The sequence below is a fragment of the Tiliqua scincoides genome, chromosome 4, assembly GCF_035046505.1.
Source record: "Tiliqua scincoides isolate rTilSci1 chromosome 4, rTilSci1.hap2, whole genome shotgun sequence".
NCBI classification, from domain to species: domain Eukaryota; kingdom Metazoa; phylum Chordata; class Lepidosauria; order Squamata; family Scincidae; genus Tiliqua; species Tiliqua scincoides.
Window position 1 is genome coordinate 38506909 of NC_089824.1, and position 16657 is coordinate 38523565.

A 16657-nucleotide genomic window follows, 5' to 3' on the forward strand; every position below is an offset into this window, starting at 1 on the left:
CAAGATAGCTCTCATTTCTACTCCAAACACCTTCAAGTGGCAAAGGCTAGGTTTGGTCTGTGGCTGTGCCATCCAGGAGGATGATTCTTTGTCAGACAGACACACATCTGTATGTTTGCATTTTGTGCCAGGCTAACACATGGCAAGGCAGCTTGGGGAGACGTGTAAACTTTTGACAGTATAAGCCAGGGCTTGATGAATTCAGTTCACCAGTTCACCATGGCAACTCAATTTGTTTTTGGTGCTGAGGGAATGCTCCGACTAAAGTGCAGCCTTTGCTGTAAATTGTGACAGCTGCTGGCACAGTTCAAAGAAGTTATTGGCCAGGCTGGTGGGGAGGTGCAGGAGATGCCATAGTTCACTGGAGGGAGAAAGAGGCCCAGTCCTATCCAACTTTCCAGCACTGATGCAATTGTGCCAACGGTGCGTGCACTGCATCTTGCAGTGTGGGGGCAGTGTGGAGGCATCCTCAAGGTGAGGAACTGTTCGTTCCCGTACCTTGAGGCTGCATTTTCCCTGGAAAGGTATATAGGACTGGGCCCTTAGTTAGGCAGGAACCTCTTGCCTGCTCTAGGAGGGGGTGCCACACAGTGCACACACCAAGCCCCTCATTCTCTCCAATATGTCCTCCAGGTATGCATGGTTGTGTGACTTTCCCTCATAGAAGCCTGGAAAAGAAAGGGTGGGGGGACTTTGTGTTACAATGATCTCTATTCAGAAGTAGGCCCAAAGAGTTAAGTGGAACTTATTTCCAGGTGAATGTGTACAGGATTGCAGCCTTCGTGTTAATCTTAACTGTTAAAAATGTTGATGCATGATGTATATTCAAATCACATTTATACCATTAATTGTATGCATTTTTGAGGGGGGAGCATTAAAATTCAACATCCTGAAAGCTGAACACTTTTTGGCTGGCTATCGGGTCCAGAGCAAATTTGTTGAGCCCTAATATAAGCATGCCTGAAAGAGTGGGATATATTGCATGCACATACATGCAAGTGAATAACAAAAGGTGAATTACAGATGGAGGGATTGTGTTTCTGTACTAGAAACAGTATGTACACAGGTTACAGACAACTCTGCACATGGCCCAAACTGAGGTAATTATGAAGAAAGTTCCTACAATCTAAAAATAGAAGGCAAATGGGATTTTTTGCCCTGAGTCTTTCCTACAATTGTTACATTGAACTTGAATGGAAAAAATTCAACTGCTCTCAGCGTAAGGGTGACTGTTCAGCCTCTTGCATGAGCTGCAGGCTGAGGGCTCCCTCCACTGCTTTCTGTTTCCTGTCTGTGACGCAGCAGTGGCAGTGAAGGAAAGCCCGGCCTTGCTTTGTACAAGGCCTTTCATAGGCCTTGAGCTATTGCAAGACCTACATTCATTCATATAAGTTCCATCTCTAATATATTTATGTAAATTGTGTCAGAGATAATGTGACCCTCCTGCCAAAACGTTTGGACATCTCTGGTATAGAGGTCGTCTTCGTGTTCAGTGGGAGGAGATGAACATGGTGCTTATGTCACATATACACATTGGCAGCTGCCACTAATGTGTGCAGTAGGTGCTGCCTCAGGTGCAACTTTCCCTGTCTTTCCCCAACTTATGCAGCCACTTTCCCAATCATTGGACCTTACTGCTGATTGGATTGAACCCAGTCCTTGCACCTAATTAATGATGGCAGCTAGGAGCTGCCTACCACTACCATGCTGCTGGCTGCTATCACTTCCAGGCGATGCTAGCTTGCTTACTATGTGTTTCAACTTGTGCAAAAGAGCCACTGCTCAGTTTCTTTCTTCCCAGTGGTTTAAGCACACTTAGACTAGCAGTAGTGAAACTAATAAATTCCAGGCATTGTGGCATTTGTTGATTTCAGTAGTGGCAGGCTCTTCCTTGGCTCATTTCTTGTATTGCTGGCTGTCAATAATTGGAGCATGACCAGGATCTGCTTTGCTCCTGCCCTTTCTGTGGTGTTTCTCTATTATCAACAGCAACTCCCAGTTGCTGTTAGCTCCAGAATGGCAATTAAGGTGGAAAGAATTGAGAGAGGAGCATCAGCTATGGGGATTTTGAGGTGTCTGCTGCAGCCTCAGCCACCAATTCTGTCATTGCCAGGGCCACCTACCTGGGCTGAGGAATTGGGAGCCTGGAAGCCACCTGTTCCCCAAGACCCTATTTGGGCCTAGCTGTAGTGGCCCACTCAGCATCCAGGTATCTCTGAGAGGAATCCAGAAAGGTACCTCAACTGGCTTAACAGGAGCTCAACCCACTGAGCCAAGTTCCCTAATGTCCTTTGTTGCATCACCTCATGTCCTTGCTGCCCTGTCTTGTGGCTTCCCGGGAAGTGCCCCGTTATTTCCTTGGGTGCCGTACCTCACACTTGGGGGTCCTCTGCCCAAGACTATTAAAAATAATCTTAAATGTATTTCTCTCACCAACAGTCTTGATAGCAGACTTTTCATAGTCACCAGACATAATATATGATTCAGTCAGTGGGAGGTAGACCCTGGTTCCCAAGCCTGGCTTGTAGGGGTTCCCTTCACTGACAGGTGGCTGTGTGAAGGAATATGAGTCATCTGGGTGCATTTCTACAACAAGCGTCTGCAGATGATCCTCCTTCCTTACCAGGAGGTGATTAGAGGCAGGGAACTCCTCCCTTCTGGAGGGGCATCCAGGCTCCCAGACTGGCCTGTACAAGCTGCAACTCCTCAAATATCTGCACTTACAACTACCCAGATTGCAAAACAGGTAAAACTGGGACATGTAACAGAAACCCTTGGAGAATAGAGAAGAAAAAATGAAACACCACTGGTAAAGATGCCGCTATTTTCCCACATGCAGCCTATGATGCTGAAGAACAAGGCACTGAACCTGGAGGGTGGAACACCTCTCCTCTTCATCCCAAAACACAATTATTTACAAGTTTTAAGTAATTCCCATTTTCTCCTTGTTTTAAAGTCTATTTCATCATAATGACTAGAAGTTTAAATGTTGTAAAATGAAAGTTGGTAGTCTGGTAGTTAAATCAAGCATCATACAAATACTTGGAATTTCATGTTGTCATTCCTTCCTTCCCTTTGCAGCATAAAGTGAGGGAAATTTGACTTGGAGAAAGCTCTCTCAAGGATGCACATGCTTCGGGCCATAGATTGAAGGTAAATCAGCAAACCAAATAGCTTTGTTTAGTCATATTCTCAGCCCTTGGCTGTCAAAGGGCTCACACTTTTGCATTGTTCTGTGCTCTCAACCTGTTCAGTTAATGTGAAGCAGAAACTGTTCTGACTTTCCAATATTTTCTTGCTAAGGTTGGATGTATCCTCTCTTGGTGCAGACCCCCCCTCCTTCATTGCCCTCCCTCCAAAGTGTCTCTGCATGGACTCATTTTTATGAATACATAGAATGATAAAAAATGTTTTAATTTCAAATTGTGGCCCAGAAATATCTTGTAAGAACATAAGGAATGCCCAGCTGGATCAGTCTAAAAGCCCATCTAGTACAGCCTCTTGTACCTCGCAGTGGCCCACCGTATTCCTTGGGGAGCACACAAGCCAACAGGAGACCTGCATCCTGGTGCCCTCCCTCACATCTGATGGATGCAGTCCTTATAGTGCAGCGCTATTCAGATGTAAGTCCTGTTGTGTTCAGTGGGGTTTATTCTCTGGAAAGTGTATATAAAGTTGCAGCTTTAATAGACCTAGGCTGATAGACTGGTGGAAATATTTCTGAATACTTATTCTTGACTTTTTAAATTATGTTCAAGAAACAGAATTACTGGGAAGCTTGTGGCAGTCCCCATTGTAATGTTTACCCTTTCTGACCTTCCCACTACAGATAAAGTGAATGACACTGAATGGAAACAGTTTCTTGTAAAACTGATAAGGGACAGGCTCTGCATTTTTGTTGTCTGGTTTGGGGATACATGACAAAACTGATTACATTCCCAAGACTCTTACAGAACTATTCTTAACCAGCAAAGAAGAGGATGCTCTTTATTATTCTCTAAAATATTTTTAAACAAAAGAGGGAATACTTGAACTTAGAGAGAACTTGGAGCTGCTTAAATCTCAGACCCATTTATTTATTTGTAAGGATGGTTCTTTAAATGCAGTTTCTAGGGCTAGCATTTTTAAAATCTTGTTTACCTTTAAAATAGCTTTACTCCTGAGCTGACTCAGAGTCTTGTGAAGATCCCCTTTCACAATACAGAGAAACTGATACAGCACTCTATTCCTTTTACTCATTCTTACAAGTGAACAGCTAACTTTAAGCACAGTGAAAGTTTAAAGGCATCTGAAACTGGGCTTGTTATGAACTGGAAGTCTTAAGGGATTGGAGAGTTTAGCAAGGACTTGCTGGAGATTCAGAACATCCTTAAACTGGAGTATTTCTGTTGACCTCATTGAGAATGATCCCTTAGAAACAATGTTTCTTTAAAAAAATTTATACCTTGCCTTTCTCAAAAAAAATGATTCAAGGCAGTTTACAAGATAGAGTTCCGAACACCAGAACTACAAAACAGCAGAAAGCAAATCAATGCACAAAAGAAGATGATACAGAGTTGCAGAATACAAAGTAGACAACCACACAGAGACTGCAATAGATTAGCAAAGTCTACAGAGCAAACAAAAAAACCAGACCTTTAAATGCACTGGAAAACAAGTGGGGAGGGTGCCAGCACACTTCACAGGGTAGGAAATTCCACATCATGGAGGCCACCATTGAGAAGGCTCTCTCGCAAGCTGCTGCCAAACAGAACTCAGAAGGCAACAAAGTGCATAGAAGGGCATCCCTGAAAGGTCTTATAGGACAGGCAGATCAAAATATTGATTTTTTTCTTGTTGCCATTTGGATTTTGAAAAACATTATGTACTTACTGTGACTCAATTTTCTACTTTATTACCCTTTTTCACACTTTCTGTGTTTGCGTCTCTGTCCATTTCGGGCATACCTGAAATGTTACTGCAAGGCATACCAGATTGGCTAAATTTTTAGCCACGTGCTTGTAATTAAGTGTTTGTTTCAGATGAGAGAAGCATTGTACATGGTAAACTTGCCTTGTAAGAAATTGTAATGTGAACTAGCTGAGTGGATGCACTCTTAGATTCTCTCTATTCCATTTGTATTCTGTTCTTAATAGAGTTTAAGGAAGCATACATGGACACTGTTACATTTAATCTTTCCAACGAGCCTGTGAGGCAGGATCATGAAGGGCGTGGAACTGACCAAGTTCCCCTTGCTGACTTTTTACCCAGGTGGAGATTTTACTTAACACTAGAGTTCATGGATAAGACACTTCCCTTGAGGAGATTTGGAAGATATAGTCAACAATTTTAGCTAGAATTAACATTTGTCCTGTGTTCTGTGACTGAATTAATGTGTTAAACTAAGCATAAAATCCTTGTCACACCCACTGTTCCCGGCAATTCCTTTCCATACTGTAGTGGAGCATAATTGTGCTAGCTGTATGACTCAGGCTTGCTGCCAAATTTGGGTGAGGCCAGTTAGCATTAAAGATTTTTACATAATTCTATTTAAAAGTAGGTTTTGCTGCTAGTGAGACTGTTTGACAATGCAAGGTTTGCTTTAAACTACTCAAGGATACCCTTTGATAGTTGAATTTTTTGAAATTTTTTGGATCTAAAATGTTATCTTGGACATGGAGAGATTCTCTTGGTTAGAGTGTGAGCAAAAAGGTGCTTTTTTAATGTACCCATAAGGAATCTTGTAGTTAGGCTGAGTTGGAAGGGCCTAATCGCCCCCCTGCCCCATCTGGACTTATTTGCTATTGGAGTTAGTATGAGTTGGATTTTGACTTTGTAACTGAAAAATTGTGAGAATCAGTGCAGTTGTCCTGTAGCTGAAAGAATGGGACTGTGATTACTGGATCAGTTCAGCATGTATAGTTTCCTAGTTCCCCAATTCTAATTTGGGTCCATTGGCACATTTCTAATTTAATATGTTACTGTTGGGCATTAAGACATGATTAGCCTGTCCTGTATATACTTGGCACCCAGCACAAATATTTTTGGTTATCGACCAAAGGGTCAGATCCTTGGTATTGGATGGAGGTTTTTAATGGCTGTGCCTCAGAATTTTTGTGATGTACTGGTGCTGTTGTTATTGGGTTTGATGACATATTAGTAGTTTAAGTCTGCAATTCTATACACCTGACATGCATAGCATCATGCTGTAAGAGAAAGCATAATAACTCTTGAACCAGGGGTACAACAGAACACCTTAAAAAAGACATTCTTTTCCTTTTGTGAATGTTTTCCAAAAGACTGTTGCCTGCTGGCATACATGAGTCATCTATGAGCAAAGTATGTATCTTCATCAAAACTATGGTTTTATTTATAGGTACATTTATGCAATTTATCAAAACATGTGCATAATTAAGATTTCTTTAATTTGCTGATAGCTCTTTTTTGAATTGAACTTGTGGTTAAAGAAGAGTGCTGAATGTTATTAATACCTGTTGTAAATTTTTTTTTATAGCCTTAATTTGTTTGAATACTTGAGTTCTTAATTGAAACTGAAAAGTTGTTACCTTCTTGAACCACTCTTTTAATGGTTATCTACTGGTTTAATATCTGGTTTTCTACTGTATTAAAATATCAGGAGAAAATTGCTTGAAAGTGCATGAGTTTTGAAGAAAAATACACTTTTTTAAAAATGTACTTTGAATATGACTACCAAAACCTAACTTACACATGCTAATTTTCTGTAAATGTGGCAATTGTCCTGGTGCTACTGTATGTTGGGCTGGCTTTCTGTTTTTGATTAGTTTACTTACGCATTCTTGAAACATGTTTTAATTTTCAAAAATGTAGCCCTGCATGAAATGAGAGGTGCCTTTATTGCAGAATAAAGCAATTGGTCATAGTGGCTTAGGCAAGGAGACTTGAGACAACAGCAAAATGGAAAAAGAGACAAGTAAGAAGTCTAGTCAAAATAGGAAAAAGTAACCCACAACTTTTTAAACTAGGAACTGAATAGGTAACAGGTCCTGCTGCTGGTGAGTATGAAAACACATACCCCCCGCTGTTGTACAGGTCTAGCTTCCATGCTGGTCCTCCTTCAAGAAAGATAATATCTGCATAGTTCACACTCAAAGTGCTCTACAAATGCAAAATTTTGTTAAATTTATCTTGGCTAACACAGTGATATAAAATCTGTGTTGAACCTCAGACAGCATGGAATTGTGATGGCCTTCATTTTGATTTGACGTCTTTGACTCTAATACATTTCTACACATGACCACATCTGCCTGCCTGGTCCCTGTTGATTTTATTTTATATAAAATTTCCTTTTGAAGTTTCTAACAGAAATTTGATGGGGTCAGGCAAGGAAGATTCTCCTGACTTATTTGCCTCATGCTAATTCTTGATCATTGCACCCAGTGTTCATTATGTATATGCCTCTGGAGAATTTGATCACTGGACAGGGAAGAAATTAACATAAAAACAGTCCCACTGGATCAGGCCACAGGCCCATCTAGTCCAGCTTCCTATATATCTCAGCGGTCCATCAAATGCCCCAGGATCTTCCTGGGGCATTTGAATCTTCCATCTCTGCAGTTGGTCTATGGTGCGTGTACTCTGTCACTTTTTTCATTCAAAATCCTGCTTGGGCTATATGTCTCAAGAATAACCTCATATTTCTACAGTTCAGAGATTTATTTATTTAGGTAGCATCCCCATTCTGTAATTGCGAAATGGTCTTGTGTCCTAGTTTCAGGGTAGTGCCTATAGTCTATAATAGTTACTGTTTGCTACTCTGGGTGGGGTGAGAGAAGTTGTGCAGAATCTTGTTGGGCAGCATTCTCACCTCTATGAGAAGGATTCACTCAGACTTGCACTTTTGCTTAGCGTTCTTTGTTAGGTTTCTTTTTCTCCTGCCTCCTACTTCTGACTAATAATTGGGCCCATGTTTGTGCATGTGCAGATATACATACACAGTCCTTTTCTTCTTTTGTTATACCCTGGACTTCAGAGTAGCTATGTAATGCAATGAAGCAAAAGCAAAAAAGGTTGTGTGTGTGTGTCAGGGGGTCAATGAAACATGTTTAGTGTGTTCTTACGGACCCAGAGTCAAATTCTTGACTTTGGGCAGCTTTTTGAGTGATGAGGATTTTCATGTCAGTCACTGTCCTTGTGTTATATATATACAGGTGATGCCTGATCATCCACATATTTTTCATCTGCGTATCTGACTCAATGCAGGTCCCCCTTCCGCTCTCCAGCCCAATCCTGGATATGATAGGGCTGTAAATGTTTGGGTTTTACTTGCTGTGAAATACTTGCAGTGTATGTAGATGTGGGTCATTGCCTTATTCTTTTAATGTGCAATCTAACACCACTGAACTTGCAGTTTGCTTGCTCCTCTGTTCTCAGTACTACTTGACAAACAATTTTTGCACGGAAGTTCATGCTGGCTGTTTTACTTTGTGAGTACTCTGGGGTCAGGCTCAACATAGTACAGATAGACACATCATGTTGTGGTCTTAACAAAGCATTAGGAAACACCAGTTTTCCTTATTTGCTGCCAACTGTCCTTAAAAAGTGTACTGTATCCTCTTTCCAGTTGCAAACTGACAAAAGTGTATTTGTACTTGATTCTGTTGCTGGCCGCTGGTCCCATTCATTCTGCATCTTGAATGGGGCAGTGAAACTTGCATGTGTTTGTTGCTATACAATGTGGTTTGAAGCAACACTGAACAAATGTTGGCCTAGCTTGTGGCATGGTAATCAGCACTTAGTCTGATGACATCTAAAAATACAAAAGTTAATTAAAGAATACAAGAATTAGTAGTTTCTTATGCTCCAACATTGTGTTGCTGTAAGCTTTGGGTACTTTCTTGGCTCAAGACTATTTTGAACAATTCAGTTTATTACTTGCAGAAAGTGAAACCCGATGATAAAGTGGTTCTCCAAACCAGTTGCAAACTATTACTGCATCACCTGCCCACACAAATTTATTGGTGTTGGGATAGGTTTTGACACCCAACCTGTTTCTGATCCCTATAGAACTACTAAGGGAAATTGATTTTCCCTTTTTGTTTTTTAATTTTCCTTAACTGAAATAAGTGGTCTATGGAATTGTTTGTATAATACCTAGAGAATTTTGTTTGGCCATTCTCTGTGTGTATGAAACAAAAGCAGCATTAACATACGAGACAATTCCATATGTCGGGGCTTTTCATGACACCCCAGCCTGAGGGCCCTGGCCTCTACCTCCTTAAGGAGGAGGCAGGCAGGAGACAGCAACATGATCCCCAGGGGGCTGCAGGGGCTTGGCTGTACTTACTAGAGCCTCCTGCAGCCTCCCGGGAGTGCGGGAGCCCTGCGTGACTGTCTGCAGGGCTCCCCAAAGCTTCAAAAGTGGAGTGATCGCGCCCCACCTCTGGTTTTGCAATCGCTCCACTTTCACTTTTGAAGTACAGTCAAGTCCCTGCTGCCCCCTGCCTTCCGCCCGTCCCTGCAAGGACTTGGAGCTGCTCAAACTCTCCCTGAGAGTCTGAAAACTGCTGCCATATGTGTTCATTTCTTCTGCATCCTTAAAGATGAATCTGAAAAGATGGATTAACAAAAAAGGCAGGCACAGTATATCGCCAGTGTGGAAAATTGACTGTCAAATCCACAGGTTCCTTGATCCCAATTCAGCATTACATCATACTGGGTACATTGTAATAGTGTACTTGCATATCCTTGCCCTACTTTAGAAAGCAATGTAAAATACTTTGTTTTCAAAATCACTGCCTGTTGTATATCACATAATTCATATGTGGATAAGCTGTGCTAATTACCATTTGACCTGAATTATGAACTCTCTAGCTATTTCTTTAGCTCTGTTCTATCTCACAGAAATTGCAATGAGTCCATTAAACACTTCGAAAGTGTTGACAGTGTTACTCTGAGGTTTTGCATCACACTCTTTGAACTTGGGCCAGAATATATAGACACTGGGAACTCTACAAGAGCAACGAGAAAATGCTGAATTAAGGTTGATAATATCTGCCTGCTACTGCTACTACTGTGATTAGATGTGCAGGATGAAAATGGGAGGTTTCTTAAAATTGGAATTTTCCTGTTCCTGTGTCAGAATGTGTGTAATTGTTTCCTCCATATAGTATGATATATTTTAACTTTGTTCAAAATAGTTGAAGGTAATTCAGTTGAGGAAAAGTCACATGTTTAGTTGGGGTAAGCATACAAAATGGCAATATAGTTTGTGTGTTTAACAGCCCAGTCCTGTGCAGCACAGGAACAGCAGCACTAAATGGCTACTGCTGGATCCTTATGCTGGAATTGAGCAGACTAGAGGTCTTCTTGGAGTAAAGGGACATTCATGCCCTTACTCTGAGTAATGCCCCAGTCTGTCCAATAGGACTTCTTGAGTCAGCACCAGCTATTTCAGTGAGGAGGCTTCTGCTGGTTCCACCCATCTCCAGGGCATCTTTCTCTCCCATTCCACTCTCTTCACCCTCTTAACACACCAGGGGATGAGACCTGAGGCTCGTGCCTGCTTGTTCTCATAATATCAAGCCATGGTCTAGATCGGTGATTTTCGACCAGTGTGCCATGGTACATTGGTGTGCTGCAAATGGGCCAAAGGTGTGCCGTGGAAGTTTGGGAGGGGGAGTCATTTATTAGTTGGGCCATTGGGGATGTGACCCCCCATCAGGAGCATGGTGTGCCTTGTCATTGATAACACAAACTGATGGTGTTCTTGATAATTTTAGCACTTTGTCAGTATGCCATGAGATGGAAAAGGTTGAAAACTGCTGGTCTGTATAGTCTATCATGTCCCTTTGGCTAATCTAGTTGAAGCGAGTACTGTGTACTATATACTGTGAGTACAGTGTCCGATGGAGCACTGTAGTCTTGGTCTTCGTACTGCAACTAAGCTGAAGTATGTGTCACTGGAACCCATTTTCTTTCTGTGCTTCCCATTTCCTTGGTTTCCTTTGTGCCTGTATAGCTTGAAAGACACTTAGGACAGGGATATGTCTTTCCATTCTGTGTAAAGCACCAGCAAACTGATATCACTGAATGAATACATATTGTCGTCATGCTGCAGTTGCAGACAAGGAGTTGCTAAGCTGCTATGTTTCTGAATGGTGGAAGTGTTAATGGGTAATGGGTTCATTCACTAAAATTGTCAGATTTTCTGCCACCAGTAGCTTTGAGCTGATACTCTACATGACCTATTTAATTGCTCTTATGAATGATTCTTTTCCTCAATGTCTAGAGCACAGCAGAAACGGAATTTCCTCTTTATTTTTCACATTTTTATACCACCCTTCCTCCAATGAGCTCAGGGTGGTATACATAGTTGTTCTCCTCCTTTTGTCCTCACAACAACCCTGTAAAGTAGGTAAGGCTGAAAGCTAGTGACTGGCCCAAGGTCACCCATATATCTAGTATTTGAGAATGTTTATGAAGCTCTAATAACTAAACTTGTCTAAGAATGCACAAATCAACCTACAGACAAATCCTATCTAATGTATGTTTGACTGTTGCAATTATGTCAAGATTCATGATGGTATTTTGTTGTAAATTTCTAGGATAATGATTGTTTGGGAATAGCCTTATTGTTACCTGGGTTGCATTAAGAGGTTAAAATTTAAAATTGCTCTATGCCAGCAATTAACTGGAATTGCATTATTGGGTAACTGGTTCCTACTGTAGGGTCATTACTTTAGCTTTTCCTCAAGAAAGGCAAGGCAGTTAAGAGCATAAGAAGATCCCTCCTGGATCAGGCCAAGGCCCATCTAGTTCAGCTTCCTGTATCTCACAGTAGCCCACCAGATGCCTCAGGGAGCAACCAGATACTTGCATTCTGTATCCCTTGAATCTAGCATTCAGAGACAGGCTGCCTCTAAAACCCAGAGGATGCATATAATTCAGCAAGGTGGTTTGACCTTATAGAATAAGTATAGAAATGTTTAGTTGTGAGGAAACTTTTTTTTAATAAAACTGTGTGAGCATGTTGTTACTAAGTCTGTCTTTCCTACTGTGGCCTCAATGCTTTTTGAGGGAATGGGATGGCATTCGCTCTACTTGGGAAGAACAGTTCAGTGAAAGGGTTAAATCTTCTGCTGCTAAGAGTTCCTAGGACTAACTGGGAAAGGAAATTGTAAAACAAGGTTTTGACAGTGTTCCCCTCTCTGTTCTCCCATCCCTCATCTCCCTGTTCCCCTAGTTACAGTTTTGAGGCAAAGCTTTGTTCTTTTTTTAAATATGTATACCTCAGGGAAATGATAAGAACTTATTCTAGGGATGCTACACTTGATGATTAATTGCTTAAATTAAAAATCTTTTGATTGCTTTAAAAGGTGTCTGATTAACTGGGCAGTGCATCTTAAACATGTACCATATTTTCATCCTTGGTACTTTTTAATTAAAAAAAACAATGGCTGATTGGCACATTGGCATTTCGTATTCTCTCACACAGGAGAGAAGAGCCTATTTAAGATTCTGCCATTCCATAACTGGCATAACAGAGTACATCTTCCCCCCTCCCAAAAAAAATCATATGATTTATCATTTTGATTAAATCTACATAAATCTTGATATGAATAAAAACAAGATTTTTAAAATTAGGTGACTATTAAAAACTGGCAACCATTCTTACTGTCACATCCTCCCTTGTGACAGTAAAAGGTATGAAAATACGTTATCCTAAATTATACAGCCAAAGAAACAGTACATTATAAATTTATCCCACTCCCTGTTGCTAAATGAACTATTTTGAAACCAGAGCAGGCCTCAAGGGTTCTCTTTTTGTATTTGTTTGTGCAGGGAAGGAACAGCTGAGACAGAATCCGAATGCTTGACAGATGCTGCTTCTACGCTGTTAGTGGCCGTTGGCAATACAAAAAGCCTATGGCCACCATTTTGAAACTTCTTCAGATAGGTGTCATAAACTTTAAGAGGCACTGAAAGAGCATTGTAAAATCTGTTCTGAACCTCTGATGAAATATCTTTTGGTAGAATAGTACCTCACAGGTTGAAATCTCAGTATTTGTTGGGCAAATGCGTGCTCCTTTATCAGGTTTAAGGTGTGTCGAGTCTAAAAGTTATAATGTGACTTACTTCTGACATGCCTAGAAGTGGGCTGTCAGTGTTTCACCCATCCCAAGTAGTGAAGGTAGATAATTTAAACAAACACTATTTATAAAATTTAAACACTTAATTTTTTATCCTACTGTTACGACTGAACAAAAACACTTTATGTACCATATTTTATGCTTTAAACTAGTGCAGTTACAAAAAAATCCTGACTAAAATTTAAAAAAATGAACACTTGTCAACCTTATAATGAAATATTTAAAAGATTTTCTCCAGAAAAGGTAAACTTTCCATACCTTCCACAGTTCTTTTACATAGATGAAAATGTATGTTCTTTTTCATCTAAGGCAGGTCAAATTTAATCAAAAACTAGAGTTCTTTGTCAGCCCAAAGATAATCACCAACCTTTTCTACTTTTGGATTTATCCTGCACTTGTTCATTCTCATATAACATGTAACCCTGGCTGCTACATGTGCTTTTGATCTGAACTAACAGGCCTATCATTCAGTTTTTTCCTGAGACCAGTTGGAAGCTTTCAGGAAGCTTATTAGCAGGGTATGGAGGCAATGTCCCCCCATTGCTCTCTGGGCACATTCCGTGGCAGTTCCATTTATTAGATTCATCAAAGGCTATTGGCTATATCTTCTATGTAGTAATCCTTTAAAAAAAAACCATTTGAGCCAGTGGCCACTACCATATCTTGTGGTGTTGAGTGCCCCCCCTCCACCATGTATTTTTTGACTCTGCCACTATGTTCTGGACTTAAGTTGCTTCTTTCTTCACCCCTGCTATTTATCATTGGCTACTCTTGACAAAAGTGGGGAAGCAATACAGACTAAATATTCATCATTGGCTTCCTTTAGTCTCGGGAGACTATGGTATCGCGCTCTGAAAAGTGGTTCTGGAACAGCGTCTAGAGGCCAATTCGGAAGCGACAATCCCTTCCACACTGGGAGCAAGTGTAGTCTGTCCCTGGTGTGTCTCCCTAGCTGTGTGCCTCTTTGCCTCAGTCTGTTGGACAAGTGCCTCTTCAAACTGGGGGAGGCCATGCTGCACAACCTGCCTCCAAGCGGGATGCTCAGAGGCCAAGGTTTTCCATCTGTTGAGGTCCATTCCTAAGGCCTTCAGATCCCTCTTGCAGATGTCCTTGTATCGCAGCTGTGGTCTACCTGGAGGGTGCTTTCCCTGCATGAGTTCTCCATAGAGGAGATCCTTTGGGATCCGACCATCGCCCATTCTCACGACATGACCGAGCCAACACAGGTGTCTCTGTTTCAGCAGTGCATACATGCTAGGGATTCCAACTCGTTCCAGGACTGTGTTTGGAACTTTGTCCTGCCAGGTGATGCCGAGGATGCGTCAGAGGCAGCGCATGTGGAAAGTGTTCAGTTTCCTCTCCTGCTGTGAGCGAAGAGTCCATGACTCACTGCAGTACAGAAGTGTACTCAAGACGCAAACTCTGTAGACCTGGATCTTGGTATGTTCCGTCAGCTTCTTGTTGGACCAGACTCTCTTTGTGAGTCTGGAAAACGTGGTAGCTGCTTTACTGTTGCGTCTGTTTAGCTGGGTACTGAGAAAGTGTCGGAGATCGTTGAGCCAAGGTACACAAAGTCATGGACAGCCTCCAGTTCATGCGCAGAGATTGTAATGCAGGGAGGTGAGTCCACATCCTGAACCATGACCTGTGTTTTCTTCAGGCTGATTGTCAGTCCAACGTCTTGGCAGGCCTTGCTAAAACGATTCATGAGCTGCTGGAGATCTTTGGCAGAGTGGGCGGTGACAGCTGCATCGTGGGCAAAGAGGAAGTCAGGTAGACATTTCAGCTGAACTTTGGACTTTGCTCTCAGTCTGGAGAGGTTGAAGAGCTTTCCTTCTGATCTGGTCCGGAGATAGATGCCTTCTGTTGCAATTCCAAAGGCCTGCTTCAGCAGGACAACGAAGAAAATCCCATACAAGGTCGGAACAAGAACACAGCCCTGCTTCACTCCGCTTCGGATGTCAAAGGGGTCTGATGTGGAGCCATCAAAGACTACAGTGCCCTTCATGTCCTTGTGGAAAGACCTGATGATGCGGAGGAGCCTGAGTGGACATTCGATCTTGGGGAGAATCTTGAAGAGGCCGTCCCTGCTGACCAGGTTGAAAGCATTTGTGAGATCTGTGAAGGCTATAAAGAGTGGCTGCCGTTGTTCCCTGCATTTCTCCTGCAGCTGTCTAAGGGAGAATACCATATCAGTGGTGGACCTGTTGGCTCGGAATCCGCACTGCGATTCTGGATAGACGCTCTCTGCAATATATATATATATATGCCTGTTTCCCAGGCTAAATATTATGTATTTCAGAATAGTGTAAATTGTAGTAAATGTTATGTTTACTACATTTATATAATTTAAATTTAGAGGAGGGAGGAGGAAGCCTAATGTATGACTGCTATTTTTAGCAGAAACTTCAGTTTCTTGTAAAGCTTAATTTTGCCATCGGGTTCATTAACATTATGTACTCCTGGGTAGTCTTAGATCTTGTAAATCAAAGTTTGTCAAAATGGTGGAAAAATGTTTCCTTTTGTTACTTTTTGCATTGAAAATTAATGAGTCTTTAGTAAACAGATAATTCCTATAAGGCTAGAGAAGAGTTACCCTGGACACAACCTCCCAGGATCAAGTCATGCCAAACTGACTGTTTAACAAGACATTCTGACCTGCAAATCTTGAGTTGAGTTACTGGCATTTTGTGGAAGTAAATGCTGCAGGCAGTTTGGAGACTGTACCTGATGTACAGGCATGTTTTTGTCAATCCCTTCCAGGTGTTTAATATTTAAAGTTTATTGGGAGAAGCTCAGCTGCAAAGTTACTGTTGTGTGTTGTATTTTTGTTCTGTATTAGACAGATTTTTACTCATCATACAAGATATAGACCTGCAAGTAAATCTGCACCAATGGCTTTGAGTCATTTAATCCAAATTGTGGACTATGTTTTTACTGTTTGCATCATTAAACTGAGGGAACCACATTTCTGTTCACACTAAATACTGAGATTCATCACTTTGAAAACTAAAGTCATATGCCTTCAAGCTATATTCTTCCCTGAACTACAAACATCTAGACCCTCTTGAACCCCTAGTAACTTAAGAGGGAGATGACAAGTAGTCATTATATTGGTTCATTCTAGTTCACTTTCTTGGAATGTAAGTTCAACCCAGTGATTGACTGTGGAAATACTTTTTAAAATCTGGTTAACATGAAATGTATTCTTAAACTCTGTGGGATTGTGTAATTGTGACTCTTAATTAAAAAAATGTTTTGAGACTATACATGGCAACAGTGTTTTGTGCTTTAGTTGTGAGCAGATGAAGTACTCCTAACTCTTGGCCTTGTGTCAACAAATGGAACTGTGTAAAACACCTACAGATAATAATAATAAATAATAAACTTTATTTATACCCCGCCCTTCTCCCCAAAGGGACCCAGGGCGGCTAGAGGGGAGACTTAACATACTGTTAGCCTTTCAGAACTATTATGATTATATTCCACCATGTTTACAGGAGAAGTCAGGAGTACACTATGCCTTTAAGGGTGTTAGAGTTTTCTAG

The 16657-nt window shown here is 41.3% G+C and overlaps 1 protein-coding gene across 6 annotated transcripts in view; it reads left to right on the plus strand.

Moving 5' to 3' along the window:
* Positions 1-16657, plus strand: part of NCOA2 (nuclear receptor coactivator 2) — a 197899-nt gene that overhangs the window by 39084 nt on the left and 142158 nt on the right. For 4 of the 6 annotated variants that reach the window (XM_066626615.1, XM_066626620.1, XM_066626616.1 and 1 more), the window contains one exon: positions 3082-3153. The exons of the other annotated variants lie outside the window; for them this stretch is intronic. The gene's annotated coding sequence lies outside the window, so the exon portion shown is untranslated. The remainder of the gene's footprint in view (positions 1-3081; positions 3154-16657) is intronic. 6 annotated transcript variants of the gene reach the window in all.